The sequence below is a fragment of the Dermacentor andersoni genome, chromosome 7, assembly GCF_023375885.2.
Source record: "Dermacentor andersoni chromosome 7, qqDerAnde1_hic_scaffold, whole genome shotgun sequence".
NCBI lineage: Eukaryota > Metazoa > Arthropoda > Arachnida > Ixodida > Ixodidae > Dermacentor > Dermacentor andersoni.
This window is the reverse complement of record NC_092820.1, coordinates 77,518,772-77,536,518: the sequence shown is the minus strand read 5'-3', so window position 1 is coordinate 77,536,518 and position 17,747 is coordinate 77,518,772. Positions and strand designations below refer to the sequence as shown.

Here is a 17,747-nt window from a genome sequence, read left to right as displayed (position 1 = left end):
AGAGAGAAATGGCAAAATTGGTTAAGAAGAGACAGGTCGACCTAAATGCAATAAGGGTAAAAGCAGACTAATTCCGGCTAGTACTTGCAAACAAATATGCAGCCTTAGAGCAGAGGGATGAAGATACCTAGAGGTAATGAAAGAAACTGTAACTAGACTGATTTCAAAAGCAATAATTGAGGTAGGAAGTAAGGCACCAAAGCAACCAGTATGTGCGCTCTCCCAAGTAACGAAAGACCCCATAAAGAAATTAAACAGAATTAAACTGTCCAACTCGAGAGATGAGATAAAATTCGCGGAACTGTCAAAAGTAATCAAAAAGGCAAAAGTAAGGGATAGTCGAAATTATAACATGAGAAAGACTGAGGAAGCAGCAAGAAGTCAACGCAGCATGAAATCAGGGCAAAGAAAACTTGGAATAGGACAAGCAAAGATGTATGCACTGAAATATAAGCATGGTAATATCATCACTAATCTTGAAGATGTAGTGAAAACCGCGGAATAACTCTATACTGGCCTGTACCCACGATACCACCATTTGAAGTAGTAATAAACAGATTGTAGAGGCTCCTTCTATAGCTTGCGATGAAGTTAGACGGGGATTGCAATAGATGAAAGTGGGAAAGTGGCAGGAGAAGAAGGAAGAAGAGTTGATTTAATCAAAGATGGAGGAGACATCATTCTTGAAAAGCTTGCGGACCTTTATGCGCGATGTTTCACGATTTCAAGGGTTCCAGAGGACTAGAAGATTGCCAATGACCAATTCAGAAAAAGGGAAACATTAAATAACTGAAAAGTTATAGGCCCATTAGCTTGCTTCCAGTATTGTATAAAATATTCAACGAGAGAAATTGCAATGAAATAGGGGCAAGATAGCTAAATTCAAAGCGCGAGCTACTGGGATACAAGCTAAGGCACAAGAAAAAACAGGACACGACGCTAGACTTGACTGCACAACGCTTGACTTTAGTGAAACATAAGAGCAGGCTGGCTTCAGGAAGGGATATTCTACAATGGATCACATCTATGTTATCAATTAGGTAATCAAGAAATCTGCAGAATACAATCAATCTCTCTGTATGGCTATTATATTTTACTGAAGGAATTTGATTCAGTAGTGATACCAGCAGTCATAGAGGCATTAAGCAAACAAGGCGTACGTAATGCTTACGTAAATATCTTGGAAAATATCTGCAGAAATTGCACAGCTACTTTAATTCTACACTAGAAAAGTAGGAAGATACCTATAAAGAAAGAGGTCAGACAAGGAGACAGAATGTCTCCAATGCACTTCACTGCATGCTTGGAAGAAGTTTTCAAGCTATTAAACTGGGAAGGCTAGAATTAAGGATCAACGGCGAATATCTCAGCAAACTTCGGTTTGCAGATGACATTGTCCCGTTCAGCAACACTGGGGACAAGTTACAACAAATGATTGAGGGCCTTAATAGAAAGAGTGTAAGAGTGGGGTTGAAGATTAATGTGCAGAAGACAGACTATGATGAATAGCCTGACAAGGAAACAAGAGTTCGGAATCGCCAGTGAGCCTCTAGAGTCTATGAAGGAGTACGTTTACATAGGTCAATTACTCACAGGGGACCCTTATTATGAGAAGGAAATTTACAGAAGAATAAAAATGGTTTAGAGTGGCCTACGGCAGACAGTGTCAGATCCTGACTGGAAGCTTACTACTGTCATTGAAAACAAAAGTGTAAAATCAATACATTGTAATGGTGCTAACATATGGGACAGAAACTTGGTGGTTGACGAAGAAGCTCGAAAACAAGTTAAGGATCGCGCAAAGAGCAATGGAACAAAGAATGATAGGCGTGACGTTAAGAGAAAGAAAGAGAGTGGTGTGCATCAGAGAGGAAATGGGGATAGCCGATATTCCAATTGACATTAAGAGAAAAAAAAAACTGTAGCTGGGAAGGCCATGTAATACGTACGTCAGATAAGCGGTGGAACATTAGGGTTAAAGAATGAGTGCCAACACAAGGGAAGCGCAGTCAAAGATGGCGGAAGACTAGTTGTGGTGATGAAATTAGGAAGCTCGCAAGAGAAAGTTGGAATCTGTTGGCGCAGGACAGGGGTAATTTGGCCATCACAAGGAGAGGCCTTGTCCTACTGGACATAAAATATGCTGATGATGACGATGACTTGTTTTCTTCCAGCAAAGGTCATGGGTTCGATTGCTTTATTCACGGTAATCGATAATTGATAATCTACCTTAACTCAGCCTTAACTAACTCCAAAGGTCATGGGCTCGGCCATCAATGAGGACACCATCAATTTTGATGCCATTGAATTTTAGTCGCTGCAAAGGTCGTGGGTTCGAGTAGCTTAAGTAACTTTGCCTTAACACCAAAGGTCGGCCATGGTACCATAAATTTTGGTGCCATTGAATTTTCATCCCATAACGCCGGACAACGGATTTTTTGACCGATTAGGCACGTAAGGCTTTCGCCTTAAAAAAAAAAAAAAAAAAACATCTTTCTGGGTGGTCGCGCATGTTTCCGACTAATTGCAAGGTTATGCGCCTTGCAAATAAATAACGATTTAGTTCAGGCTGCTGACTTTCTAGCTTACCTAGACTTTGATTAAATACGCACTTTGCAGAGTCGTAAGGTCTCGCTTGAACTGCGTACGTATTACAATATGTTGATGAATGGTGAATAACGTTACTCATGAAAGTTGTGTGCACTTGTGAAATCCTATCGGGAACTTTGAATTTCATTTAGCTTTTGTTCAGCAATATAGTGTCGACACACAATACTGGGTCATGTTGTTTTTGCAGCGCAATATTATAACGAACATTCACATTGAAGCAAATAGCTGTGAGTCTTCAATGTCCCGGGGTTAGTTTTTTCGTCGTGTTTTTACGTTTTAGGAACCACAAAAGTCATACGATCGGATTATTTTCTCTGCACGTACATCTTAACGAACCTAGCTTAGTTCTAGCATCTGGTTCTACCTGGTAATCAGGGTATCAGATGACGGTCATGACAGCAGATATTTAGAGCACTCTATTGCTTCACGATAGTGTAACTCTTCATAGCAGGATGGTAGTGAACCTCAGCAAATTTACATGATTTATTACCGTCACTGCGCCTTTTCTGATATTCGCTGCTCGTTTCTCCTCTAGGATACGGCAAAATGGCTGGCGCATCAGGCATGCGTCGTAAATTGCTTCATACGCGGTGCAAGCCAAAATGGCGGTGAGGCACACACTTGAGCCACCGCATGCCCTCCACAGTTGACTATTCATTTGATGTGGCTATTACATGGCATTTGTATACAGCAGGGGTCTATTTGATAATTCCCATTATTTTTCCAAAATTCGTTTAGTGTCATTCTGCCTGCGTTTCGATGATGGGCATCTAGGAAACTAAATATGCGCGAAAAACAGGAGCGTTTTTTGTGTTGTTGTTCTGCGGGCATTTCAGCAAGGGGCTGCAGCTATTTCGCCTTTTTGTTTCGTTTTGCGAGAAGCAAAAAGGTTATAGCTAAACTGTTCTTGTTTTCAACAGACCATTCAGAACAAGCGTTCTTCGCCGGTATTCTCTTTTTCGCTGTTCCTTTGTATTTGTGTGATCGAGTGCGAGCGCACCTATGTGTGTGCGTGCGTGTTCGTGCATGCGATTGTTTGTTGTCCTATCACTGCGTGGTTGAAGACTGTCGTTCATACATTTTCCTCTGGAAAGGAGGATTAATCTATTTTCAAGCACTGTGAAGTACGTACGTGAAGTGTTTCTAGGTTACTTCAGTTGCCACGCTCAAAATAAATTCCTAAAAAATGTGTTGCTTCGTCGGCCAAGAGCTGTGCACAATACGTTTTTGAGGTTCGTTCATCTGATGAATTGAAGTTCTTGATAATACGACTTAGCTTTGTCCACATTTGAGTTATTCAAACTTTCTGCGCACGTAGAACATGCTCAGCGCCGGTGCTCACCAACAAAACTGACTTTATTAGACTCACGCGGTCTCTTCGCAGTTTGCTACAACATGCATGGTTGTGAGGCATTTGAATGGGCGTCGAAGGAAGCAAGTAACCCTTATGGGAAGAGAGTTCAAAGTAAATAAAAATACGATTTCAGATTGCAGTGAACGCAGAAAAACAATAGTACTGATTACATTCGGCAAGCCTTCTCGGTGAAATCTGAACCGAAGCGACGTGCCTCCTCTTTTTTGTGATCCATGAGAGAAAACAAGCGTCCGCCATGGCACAGCGGGTGTAATATTCCGTTGTTGGGGCACGATGCCTTGGATTAGCTCTTCTGCCCACTCTGACTACACTGTGACTCACAGTAAAGGGTACAGCAGATTTAGGTGCATGGTAAATAAACCCTATAGGGCCGATAATAATGCGAGTCACTCCAGTAGAACGCCTCTCATAAGTCCATGGTTCCCTTCGGATGCAAAGAACCATCAAAGTATGAAATTGCCGAGCCTATTGAATATTATAGTCTACTTTTGACTGCTGTTTTGCATTTGTGACACATTGCATGGACGTCATGTAAAATTTAGGAGAAAGCTGCAGTGGTATTATGCATATCGCTCCCAATTCAATGCACGGAAGATTGGAATGGATAGCCGCCGTATTGATTTTCAATATTGCTGGTGAGAATCACAAAAGGGTGGTTCTGACATGAAATGAGCCAGAAATATTTAGCGCTTTTACATTACCAATCTACATATTATTACAAAGAATTCTGTAGCGCATGTTTAGATAATCGGACCGAATAACACGCCTTGCGAAATTGTGCAGAACGGCTCTGCGATGGGTTGCTACAGCACTATTGAAAGAAAGCGCACGAATATGCTGGATAGAATAATCACTATATTTTTTATTCTCTCTCTGATACTTACATACTTGCGATTTCATGCGCACTGCGATGTGCTCACGTACAATCGAAAGAAATCAAGTTCCCTGTCTGACAGCTCTAAAGGGGGTGAAGTGGGCATGAGCAAGGGTTGGATCGGACATTAGTCTTCCCCGCATAGGAGGCCTATGCTATAATCATTTGGCCACGATCGCGAGCAAGCTTTTCTTGTGCCAAAGTCGTTCTTTGAAACGCCTGGCGCGTGCGTCACGTGCAAGAACCTCGCATTGTTCCCTCGTGACAGTTCGCGCATTTAGACGCTGTGTTAGACTTCGCACATTTCGGGATCGGCCTGCATTTTGTGTTCCTCATTTCCATAACGAGGTGAAGTCCTCCTGTAATACTATTGCACTGAAACAGAACAAATACAAATGGTGCGGCGTTGTGCGGAGCTGCACTCGTTGTTCACAGCATTTTTGTTTTCGGGCTTGCTCACAAAGAGCGGACAAAGCCGTGTACGTTGTTTCTGTAGTCGACGCCTCGAAGAGAAATGTGCGAAGCTACAGCAAAAGATGATTGACTATATAATATTGCATATATAATACAGCGGAAGCGTGGCGCACCAGCGTCATGTCGCGTGACACTACCCATTTATTTTGCTATTCTTTCACAAGTGGCTCCCGCCTCGTTTTCAAACGCTGACCAGACATGTACGTGATTGCTACCGTGTTTTTGATACGACAAACCCGTAGCGAAGAACAGCACATAGAGAGCTTTGGGAATAATGGCCCTGGTTTTTTGAATTTCCGCCACGGTTCTTGAATTCGCTTTCAATTTTCGCTACATAAACGTAAGGGAATGACAAGCTATTGGCGAAAAAAATATAGTGAAGTTGCCATAGCATGGGGGGCTTCCTAAACTGTGTTCAAAGGCAGACTTTAGTTTGTTAAAATGATTGTGACTTCGATACATTTGTCTGCAGGGGTTTTTCTTACGATGTAACGAGCATTTGATCGCGTACAATTATATCGCGTGTTCATAAACGTGAGCTCAGTTCGAAGGTTTGGCTGGTGTAAGGGTTGTCTCTCAAGTGAAACGAAGGTTGTTTTTTCTTTTTGTACAATACAAACGGACTGTGAAAAAGGCTGTCTAAAAATCGCTTGACTGGTTTACATCCCTGCCATGATCTCGAACTGGTAAGAGCACTTAGACAAATATGAAAATCAACATATCCACATACAGCATCCTACAAAATGTTATATACACACTTCAACATAAGAAAGGTAAAGGTTGTACAGTCACAAAATATTTTTGAATAAGAACATTACAAACCTTGTAAAGGAAACTGAACCAAATATTTTTTGAAAATTGACACTAACTATGATACAAAGGCCAACAAGTAGATACAACGTCTAAATCACAACACTGCCTAATAAAAAATTGATACAAAGCAACTAGAATACACGACAGCTAAATGAAGCTACTAAAGCCACTCGGAATACAATACGAAAACAAAAAGCAATTGATTATTTAAGGCTGAGATGTACACTTCACTCCATATAAACTGTGGATATTCGAATATGAACCATTAAACAGGTCAAAGTCATTAAAATCGTAGTAATTTATAAGGGAGGGTAGAGTGTAAAATAGGCATTTATTTACCAGAGTTTACAAGTGCTAAGCCCACGTCCCAATTTTCTCAATGACGTGTAAAATAATTTTAGTGTCTAATATGTTCATTTGCTAAGATGTTAAAATTTGTAACGCTCTTTGAATTTCCAACTTTTATTTCCTCCTTGATGTTTCATTGTATATCTGGGGCACCTTAGATCTTCGGGAGCAAAAGGCACTTTCAAAATATGTTTGATACATTTTTTTTCTGAGCCAAGTAGAGATTATTAGGAATAGTGACCATTGGTGTACCCCGTATAGTTGGCCATAATTTAAGCTGAATACAAAAATCGAGTGATAGAGCCGAAGTTAGATTTCTTTAGGAAGCAAGAAGCCAAGTCGACCAATAACACGTGTTGCTTCAGCCAATTTCTGTAGGACGTCGTGTACATGGTAATCACGGCTCATATTCGCGGAGAAATGTGGGTCCTGACATTTATTATATTGAGCAATTTCAATAGCGTGAATGTTTAGCAGTATGGCTTGATAAGATGTAATTATTTGCGTCATTGGCCTACATATGCCAAATTTCATCTTGTTTTTGTTTTTGTTTGTGGGATCCAAATTCCAAGATATCATTAATCTAGCCCGTATCTTTATCACTGTGACTGGAAATTCTCGACTTTTATCGGGGTCATCATTTCTAAGTTTTGCAAAATTTTTATTAATCGCCTGTGGCAGATGGCATAATGCTTCTACTTGAGCTGGACTACTCGAAGAGTAATCCAGCTCATTACCTTCATAATAAATTAATTTATGGCACATATTGCAATTTACAAATTGTAGCATTTAACTTGCAAGCGGTATCCTTTTGAAATGAAATTCTAAGACGAAACCGCTTTCGAGATCTTATTTCCCAAAGTGTGGGAAAATACATGCGCGTTCTGATTACTGTTGTGCTTCAATATTTCAAAGTGCGCTTGCTGAAAAAAAAAAGAAAGTAAGCGGAACAAGAGTGCATTTTTAGGGCGACTTCGATGACACATTTCTACAAGCTAGTGTCATTATGGAAATTGATTACGAGTTTATGTTAATTAGTTTAATATGTGTTGCGATTTCTTGAGCAAGTATAATGGCCACCTCTCTGAATAGTCGACCTCAAGGTCTAAAATTGCGTTATCTGCCACAGGGTTTTCTTTTCAATTGAGTACTATTTGAAAAAGATTATCCTGTACATACAAGTGAAGCGAAAATTCTGAGGCTACGATCTCAGGCTGAACTAGTTCGGAAAGTACATTGGCTACCGGCCCGCGTGCGGCTATTCATGAAACGCTTCACTGAGTGCCTAGCTTTTATTACCAAAGACACATGTGTTGCACTTACGGCATCGGCACAAGCATGTAAATATTTCTGCAAGATACTCCCATCCACTAGGGCAAGTAGGAAGTGTGTCGCCGTCGCAAAGGTTAAGTTGGCTTTTCAATGGCGGGCACGACGTTCCACGTTGAACTGCAAAAAAAGTAAACAAAGGGAAATAAAGTACGCATGGTTTTCCTCCCTCCTAGAAGACGAAAATTAGTTGAAAACGATAGAGTGGACTTCATTACTGCCTAATGAAATGCTGAGCTTTTAAATCGCCGATCGTCTTCGGTCCCTCATAAAGCTTTCGGCGAAGGACGGCACGAGGTGATGTAAACGAAGTGGACGATGTTCACAGATGAGAAGGCAAAAATAGTAGCGCAAAATAAACGAGGACGAGATGAGAACACAGGGCTGGCCTGCTATCTTCCTAGCTTCTTTTGCACTTACATTTTTTTTCTCCTCAACCGTGAACCAACTCGCCCCCCCCCCCCCCGAAAAAAAAAAAAACAACGTTTTATTGGGTCGTATTCAACGGCTCTAGTAACGGCGATTTGCTTTAGTCATTGGCATACGCAATGATGAGTTCTCGATACATGGGTCCGTTGAGAGAATCGCACATGATGTTGAGGACAACCCCACAGTAGCACTATAGTTTCTAAAAGAGTTCCATTTAGACTGTTGAGTATGGTGCCGCTTCAGGAGGAGGTTAACTGCCTGTCTTTAGTATTTCTTGTGTTTCTGGTTTTAATAATATTAATTAGGAGACTAGTAAATAGAAGCAACAGCAACAATCGCGTGTCCTTATTTGAATAAACAGGGAATATATGACACCCTACACACCAGTTCTCTCTCATGCCGCATTTACTAAACTCCTCATTGCTATATATGCTCATCTGCATTTTGCGCATTCGTTTTGCAGCCGAAATGTTTCACAGATAAATACTGAAACACCAAAAAAATGCCGGAGGAGCTAACAGTGTTGCCGATAAATGACTTCTTTGAGTCGCATGTACCTCTCTAGCACGTTTTTCATCCTACCCGGCCCCCTTTGGTAATATAATGGACATTTGGCATAGGAACCCACATAGGAACCGGGGCCCATTTTGTAAATGGCTCCCAGACCCCGTCAAGCACCTCCAAAGCAGCTTTTTCTCTCGGGCCTTTTTCTCTTGGAGAAATAAATGAATCGTGAACCTTGAACTGTTGGCGTCTGTTTCCAGGGCTAGATCCACCTGTAACAACCACGATAATGCTTCTCTTTGACGTAGGCACGCACTGAACGATTCATACACAATCGATAAAAACGTCACGACTCTCAGCCCTTATGTTGCAGCTAGCAAATCATGAATCAATATAGTAAAGGAGGAAAATCACAAGACTAAATATGCTTCGTTCGATATAGTTCTGTAAGCTGCGAATTCGACCTGACGATGCCTTCCACAAAGGCATTCCGCTTCAAACATATACATAATGGTCAATTAATTATTGCACGCACCGGCGCATGTATACATAATCATCGATCGCCGAGTGGAATGGATTACCGAAAAGTTCTCATTTTATTATGCCTCCTGAGGGACTTGTAATATAATGAAATGGTGTCCCGCTGTTATATTGTTATGTGTAGCTGATGTACAAGTCTATTTACAATATATTTACACGTAGAGCAACGGTGGCAAAGATGGCGGCGCTATATCATGCGGAGCCACGTCGTCTTCTTTCTCCTCAGTGCAGCCACACTGTGGCATCTGTTCCGTAGCATCACCCCTGGCAGTAGAAGCACCGTCCCGGTGCTTAATCTACACATCCGCGGTGAAAGGTGTGTGGTATCGCTTTAGTCTCGCCACGTGAACGATGTCACTTGCAGCCGACGATGACGCTGAGAGGTTGGCGGGGATGATTTCATACGTGGCATCGGTCACTTGTCGCAACACACGGTATGGGCCAGTGTAGCGCGACAGCAGCTTTGCGGAAAGGCCCACACGTCGCATGGGTGACCAGAGAACACACCAGACAACCCGGAGTAAAGTGTACGTCGCGATGGTGGCAATCATAGAGGCGTCTCTGATGCCCCTGCGAGGCCTCAAGACGGGTGCGGGCGAGCTGGCGCACGTGGTCGGCGTGTCCGATCACGTCGCGGGCGTATTCAGTGGTTGAACGTGTGGCCGAGGACAACAAAGTGTCTAAGGGCAGGCAACGCGGGTTCTCGGCCATATGGAAGATAGAATGGTGAATAGCCAGCGGTGTCGTGATGCGATGAATTATACGCGAACGTCAGATATGGTACGTGAAGATTCCAGTCGTGGTGGTCGGTCGCAACGTACTTGGATAGCATGGCGGTGATGGTGCGGTTGAGGCGCTCCGTGAGGCCGTTGGTCTGTGGGTGGTAGGACGTGCTGAACTTGTGCTTAGTCGAGCAGGAGCGGAGGATGTCCTCGACGACTGCCGACAGAAAGGTGCGGCCACGGTCAGTGAGTAATTAGCGCGGAGCCCCGTGCAATAAAATGATGTTATAGAGCAAAAATTCAGCAACGTCAGTAGCACAACTTGTCGGGAGGGCTCTGGTAATTGCGTACCACGTAGCATAATCAGTAGCGACGGCGACCCATTTATTTCCGGAGCCCGCGAGAGGAAATGGTCCAAGAAGGTCTAGACCAACACGGAAAAATGGTTCCGGTGGGATGTCGATTGGCTGGAAACATCAGTTCGAACTTCCGTTGAGGCAGACGGGTCAAAATGGGCCAGAATTGGAGGCGTGGTAAGGAGAGTAATGAGCTGCGAAAAAGATGTGGCATGGTTAGGTCCCCAAGAAAATAGGGCGTCTTTCTTCAAGAGGTCGGTAAGGGGACGTGCGATGGTCGCAAAATCAATCAAAAACGTCGGAAATAAGAGCACAGCCCTACGAAAGTACGAACGTCCTTGGTAGACTTCGGAACCGGAAAGTTCGTAACGGCGCGCATTTTGTCCCGATCAGGTCGCACGCATCTGGCGTCCACGAGGTGTCCAAGGACGGTGATTTGGCGGGGGGAAATGTGACATTTTGACGAGTTCAACTGCAGCCCGGCGCGGCGGAACACGTCAAGAATCGCTGAAAGACGGTCTAGATGCGTGTCAAACGTGGGCGAATAAACGATGACGTCGTCCAGGTAGCACAAACAGGTGGACCACTTAAACCTCTGAAGCAAGGAGCCCATCATTCGTTCGAAGGTGGCAGGCGCGTTACAGAGACCGAAAGGCATCACCTTGAACTGATAAAGGCCGTCAGAGGTAATAAATGCAGTCTTCTCTCGGTCCATGTCGTCGACGGATATCTGCCAGTAGCCGGACCGTAAGTCGATGGAAGAAAAATAGGTGACACCGTACAGGCAGTCTAGAGCGTCATCAATACGTGGCAGAGGGTACACGTCCTTTGTGATTTTGTTCAGGTGGCGATAATCTACACAAAAACGCCACGTGCCATCCTTCTTTTCGACAAGTACGACGGCAGAAGCCCAGGGACTACAAGAAGGCTCGATAATGTCCTTTGCAAGCATCGTTTTGACTTCCTGTTGGATAACAGCACGCTCGGACGCAGAAACACGATATGGATGTCGGTGAGTAGGGTTCGCATCGCCAGTATTTATGTGATGGGTCACGACGGATGTTTGACCTAAGGGTCGATTGTCAAAGTCAAAAATGTCGCGATAGCCTTCAAGAACGCGGCAAAGAGCTTCAGCTTGAACAGGTGTAAGGTCAGAGGAAACCATCTTCTCAATGTCGACGTCAGTACCGTGCGATGACGTCATGGTATGGGCTGAGCTGTGACGATCTTCCAATGTGAATGGCTCGATCTCACCATCCTGCAAAGCGGTAATTACACCCAATGAAATCCCCTGAGGCAGAACTTGCACGGTTAGCGCGAAATTGACAAGGGGAAGGCAGGTGCGGTTACCAGTAATTGTCAGCACAGTATGTGGCACGGTAACACCGTGTGTAAGTACAACTGCCGGAATTGGTGCGACCACGTAATCACCGTCAGGTACAGCTGGTGAGGACAAGAAGTCGACGTGTGTCACAGATTGAGGCGATAGGCGAATAAAATCGGTGCAGCTCAAACGGCTTGGAGGCGGGTCCACATGGTCGGCAAGAGGCAAGTCAAGGCGAAGTGAGCCGGCCGAACAGTCAATGAGGGCAGAATGATTGGCAAGGAAATCCAGATCAAGAATGAGTTCGTGAGGGCAATGCTCGATGACGGTGAAGAGAACGACGGTTTGTCTCTCAGCAATGGTGAGGCGGGCAGAGCACGTGCCAACAATAGTGACACGTGTTCTTATCTTTATCGGACGACCACGTTTCGCCGCTTAACAACTGTAATCGCACAGCGACGGACGCGCCTGCATGTATCCGACGTTTCTGGAAAGTTATCGATGCTTCTACCCGGCTGTCTGTTGTCGCCGAACCTTATGTTATCTGATTTCATCGCCTGACGCGAATGGCGTAGAACATTGTGGAATACGCTCGGGTCCCAGCGATTAGTCTGGAACATTCGACGACTGCTGTATAAAAGCCGACGCGCTTGACCCGCTGAGCAGATTTCCGACGATCGCCGACTGTGTTCGCCGCTTTCGTTGTGCTATAAGTGTAGCCTGTTTTGTGGGCACAAGTTCGCCCAATAAAAGTTAGTTTTCTCGTTCACAGTATTGCTACTGTGTTCTTCTACGTCACCACCACGTGACATCTGGTGGAGGTGCTTTGCGTTCATGTACCGGACGCCCCCACAAAGCCGTGACCCAAGCCCTCACTCGGAAGACACCAACGTCGCCAAGAACCAGCGAGGTAGCCGCAGGCTGCAAGGACTGCCCCCGGAGCACGGACTTTTGCCTGAGACGACTAGGAAGATGGCCACCACGTCCACCCCAATGGCAGCCCCAGCGTCACCCGTCGTGCTGCAGCAGCCCAGGGAGCCTCCGACGTTCCGCGGTTCAACTTTCGAGGACCCGGAAAGCTGGCTCGAGACGTACGAGAGAGTCGCTACCTTTAACAACTGGAACAGCGACGACAAACTGCGATATGTCTTCTTCGCTTTGGAAGACGCGGCCAGGACGTGGTTCGAGAACCGAGAAGCCACCTTAACGACCTGGGAACTTTTCCGAAGCGGCTTCCTCCAGACGTTCGCAAGCGTCGTACGCCGAGAACGAGCCCAAGCGCTATTAGAAACCCGGGAGCAGCTGCCTAATGAGACGACCGCGATCTACACGGAAGAAATGAGCCGCCTCTTCCGCCACGCCGACCCTGAAATGCCCGAGGAGAAGAAAGTCCGCCTGCTGATGCGTGGTGTGAAGGAGGAACTCTTTGCCGGAATGGTACGAAGCCCACCGAAGACCGTGGACGAGTTTCTTCGCGAGGCCACCAGCATCGAGAAGACACTCGAGATCCGAAACCGGCAATTCGACCGCCGCACAAACTCGACGAACTACGCCGGAGTTCAATCACTGGCCACCGACGACCTGCGCGAGGCTATCCGAGCGGTCGTGCGGGAGGAGCTACAAAAGCTGTTCCCACCATCACAGCCTCAAGTGGCTTCGGTTGCCGACGCCGTGCGTGAAGCGCTCCAACAACAACTTGGAGTAGCCCCTGTATCGCCCCAGCCTGAGCCGCAAGCGATGACCTACGCCGCCGTCGCACGCCGTCAAGGTCCCCCTCCGCGACCGCGCCAGGGCCCTGTCACGCCGCAGTTCCGTCGTCCGCCGCCGCCAGCGCCAGCACGACCACCCGTCGCCCAGCGCACCTACGCGAGGAAGACGGACATTTGGCGCGCTCCTGACCACCGCCCGCTCTGCTACCACTGCGGAGAAGCGGGGCACATCTATCGCCGATGCCCATACCGGGAGATGGGACTGCGAGGCTTCGCCGTCAACGCACAGCGCCCGAGGGAAGGTGAACGCCCTCGTGACATCGCCGACTACCTCGCCGCTACTAAGTGGAGCCCTCGACGACCGTCCCGTTCGCCGTCACCAGGCCGCTACCTGTCGCCGCAGCGCCGACCATACACTGGCCCAGCCCGGGGCCGGTCAGCGAGCCCGTATCCGGAAAACTAAAAGCAGCAACCGATGGAGGTGCGGTTGCTGTTCGTCGAACTGACGAAGATCCTCCGCCGCCGACGAAGACGACGAAGAAACCATCTCAACGACCTAATGACGACACGCCGCCGTCCCGACGAAGTCAGGAAGCCAAAACTACACCGACGAAAGACGACTTGACGACGCGACGTTCCAGCTTCAGTTCAACACGACGCAGCCGTGATCCGGCGCCGAGACCTAACTGTAACGCAAGACAAAGAACCACTGACCTCGACGTGCTTCTCGACGGCCACGCAGTCACCGCCTTAGTAGACACAGGAGCCGATTACTCCGTCATGAGTGGACCCATCGCCGCCCAGTTGCGGAAAGTTAAGACTGCATGGGAAGGCCCTCAAATACGCACCGCTGGAGGACACCTGATTACGCCGACTGGGATCTGCACGGCAAGAATTACCGTTCATGACCGGACTTACCCTGCCACCTTCGTTGTCCTCCAACAGTGTTCACGAGACGTCATTCTCGGCATGGACTTCCTGAATCAACATGGCGCAGTCATCGACCTGAAGTCGAAATCGATAACGCTGTCACAAGATCAAGCGATACCGCCGGAGAGCTGTCGTAGTCACCACGCCTTGAGTGTGCTCGAAGATCAAGTGAGCATCCCGCCGCGCGCCAGCATTATTATTTCCGTCGGCACTGAAACACCCGCTGACGTAGAAGGCGTCATCGAGGGCGACCAACATCTACTGCTCGACCGTGAAATTTGCGTCGCAAGAGGGATCGCTCGACTCCACGGAGGGCAAGTGGAAGTTATGCTAACCAACTTCAGCCAAGAGTTCAAGCACATCAACAAGGGCACGACAATCGCATACATCGAGGAAATTGTGGAAACCAGCAATGCCTTTGTCCTCTCGGATTCAGCCGCATCTACACCGATGAGCATTGTCCCCGAACCAGACTTCGACGTGAATCCAAGTCTTCCTGTGAGTAAGCAGCAACAGATCAGAAGTCTTCTCCGACGATACAAAGACTGCTTTTCGACGTCATCGAGGATTCGACAAACACCAGTTGCAAAGCATCGCATAATAACCGAAGAGAGCGCTCGACCACTCCGCCAGAGCCCTTACCGAGTTTCGACGCGAGAACGTGAAGCTATTAGGCAACAAGTCGACGAAATGCTGCGCGACGACATCATCCAGCCGTCGAAAAGCCCGTGGGCCTCTCCTGTAGTCCTGGTAAAGAAAAAGGACGGAACCCTACGCTTCTGCGTCGACTATCGTCGACTGAACAAGATCACGAAGAAGGATGTGTACCCCCTTCCACGGATAGACGACGCATTGGATCGGCTCTGTAACGCTAAATACTTCTCGTCGATGGACCTCAAGTCTGGCTACTGGCAAATAGAAGTCGACGAGAGAGATCGCGAAAAGACTGCCTTCATCACGCCGGACGGCCTCTACCAGTTCAAGGTCATGCCATTCGGACTGTGCTCGGCGCCTGCAACGTTTCAGCGCGTCATGGACACGGTGTTAGCCGGACTGAAGTGGCAGACGTGCCTTGTTTACCTGGATGACGTCGTTGTCTTCGCCGGAAATTTCGACGATCACCTTAGGCGGCTTGCGACAGTGTTAGAAGCCATCAAGTCATCTGGGCTCACTCTGAAGCCGGAAAAGTGCCGCTTCGCTTACGATGAGCTTTTGTTCCTAGGCCACGTGATCAGCAAATCAGGAGTACGCCCCGACCCACAGAAGACAGCTGCCATCGCAAAGTTCCCGCAGCCAACCGACAAGAAGGCAGTGCGCAGATTCCTTGGCATGTGTGCCTACTATAGGCGCTTTGTCAAGGACTTCTCACGCATCGCGGAGCCGCTAACACATCTAACCAAATGTGATGTCGCGTTCAAGTGGGAAACGCCGCAGGCCAAGGCATTTCAAGAACTCAAACAACGCATGCAGTCGCCGCCGGTACTTGCACACTTCGACGAGGACGCCGATACCGAAATCCACACTGACGCCAGTAGCCTAGGCCTCGGTGCCGTCCTAGTCCAGAGGAAAGAAGGACTTGAAAGGGTGATATCGTATGCTAGCCGGTCGCTGTCAAAAGCGGAAAGCAACTATTCTACGACTGAAAAGGAATGCCTCGCCATCATTTGGGCAATAGCTAAATTCCGCCCTTACCTCTATGGCAGGCCATTCAAAGTCGTCAGTGACCATCATGCATTGTGTTGGCTAGCTAACTTAAAGGACCCTTCAGGACGGCTGGCGCGGTGGAGCCTCAGACTACAAGAATATGACGTCACGGTAATATACAAGTCCGGAAGAAAACACTCCGACGCGGACTGCTTATCGCGCGCCCCCATCGATCCCCCGCCGCAAGACGACGAGGACGACGACGCCTTCCTTGGGATAATAGGCGCGGAAGACTTCACTAAACAGCAACGAGCTGACCCGGAGCTAAAAGGCCTCGTCGAGTATTTGGAAGGAAACACCGACGTTGCCCCTAGGGCATTTAAGCGCGGGTTGTCGTCGTTCACGCTACAAAACAACCTGCTCGTGAAGAAGAACTTCTCACCAGTCCGCGCCAGCTACCTTCTTGTTGTACCGTCAGCGCTGCGTCCAGAAATACTGCATGCCCTACACGACGATCCAACCGCTGGGCACCTCGGATTCTCCCGGACGCTGTCGAGAATACAGGAAAGGTATTACTGGCCGCGTCTGACCGCCGACGTCGCCCGTTACGTCAAGACATGCCGAGACTGTCAACGACGCAAGACACCACCGACAAGGCCAGCAGGCTTACTACAGCCGATCGAACCTCCTCGCCGACCATTCCAGCAGATTGGGATGGATTTGTTGGGGCCGTTTCCGATATCAACATCCGGGAATAAGTGGATCGTCGTGGCGACGGACTATCTCACCCGCTTTGCTGAAACTAAAGCTCTACCAAAAGGCAGCGCAGCCGAAGTGGCGAAATTTTTCGTCGAGAACATCCTGCTGCGACATGGTGCCCCAGAAGTCCTCATCACCGACAGAGGAACGGCTTTTACAGCAGAGCTCACCCAAGCCATTCTGCAGTACAGCCAGACAAGCCACAGGAGGACAACTGCCTACCATCCGCAGACGAATGGTCTCACGGAGCGCCTGAACAAGACCCTCGCCGACATGCTAGCAATGTACGTCGACGTCGAACACAAGACGTGGGACGCGATCCTGCCGTACGTAACCTTTGCGTACAACACGGCGGTGCAAGAAACAACACAGATCACGCCGTTTAAGCTGGTTTACGGCAGGAACCCGACAACGACGCTCGACGCCATGCTGCCCCACGTCACTGACGAAGAGAATCTTGACGTCGCTAGGTATCTCCAGCGCGCCGAAGAAGCCCGACAGCTCGCCCGCCTGCGAATCAAGAGCCAGCAGAGGACCGACAGCCGACACTACAACCTCCGACGACGCTTCGTCGAGTACCAGCCTGGCGACCGTGTTTGGGTCTGGACCCCGATACGCCGACGAGGACTTAGTGAGAAACTACTCCGACGCTATTTCGGACCCTACAAGGTCATCCGACGTATTGGCGCTCTGGACTATGAGGTCGTGCCAGACGGCATTTCGCATTCACAGCGGCGCCGCGCACGATCTGAAGTGGTTCACGTCGTGCGCCTTAAACCCTTTTACGGACGCTGACGAACTTTGTTATTTGTTCTTTTCTTTGCTACGAGTGCTTTTGTTTATTAACTTCGTTTGTTTGCAGCATCGGGTCGATGCTTTTTAAGAGGGGGGTACTGACACGTGTTCTTATCTTTATCGGACGACCACGTTTCGCCGCTTAACAACTGTAATCGCACAGCGACGGACGCGCCTGCATGTATCCGACGTTTCTGGAAAGTTATCGATGC

General features: G+C 47.7%; 1 long non-coding RNA gene across 1 annotated transcript in view; it reads right to left on the bottom strand.

Moving 5' to 3' along the window:
* LOC140219284 (uncharacterized) overlaps positions 1-17,747 on the bottom strand; it is a 36,347-nt gene that overhangs the window by 6,033 nt on the left and 12,567 nt on the right. The window contains exon 2 of the long non-coding RNA XR_011895439.1: positions 7,818-7,943. This is a non-coding gene — a long non-coding RNA (uncharacterized lncRNA). The remainder of the gene's footprint in view (positions 1-7,817; positions 7,944-17,747) is intronic.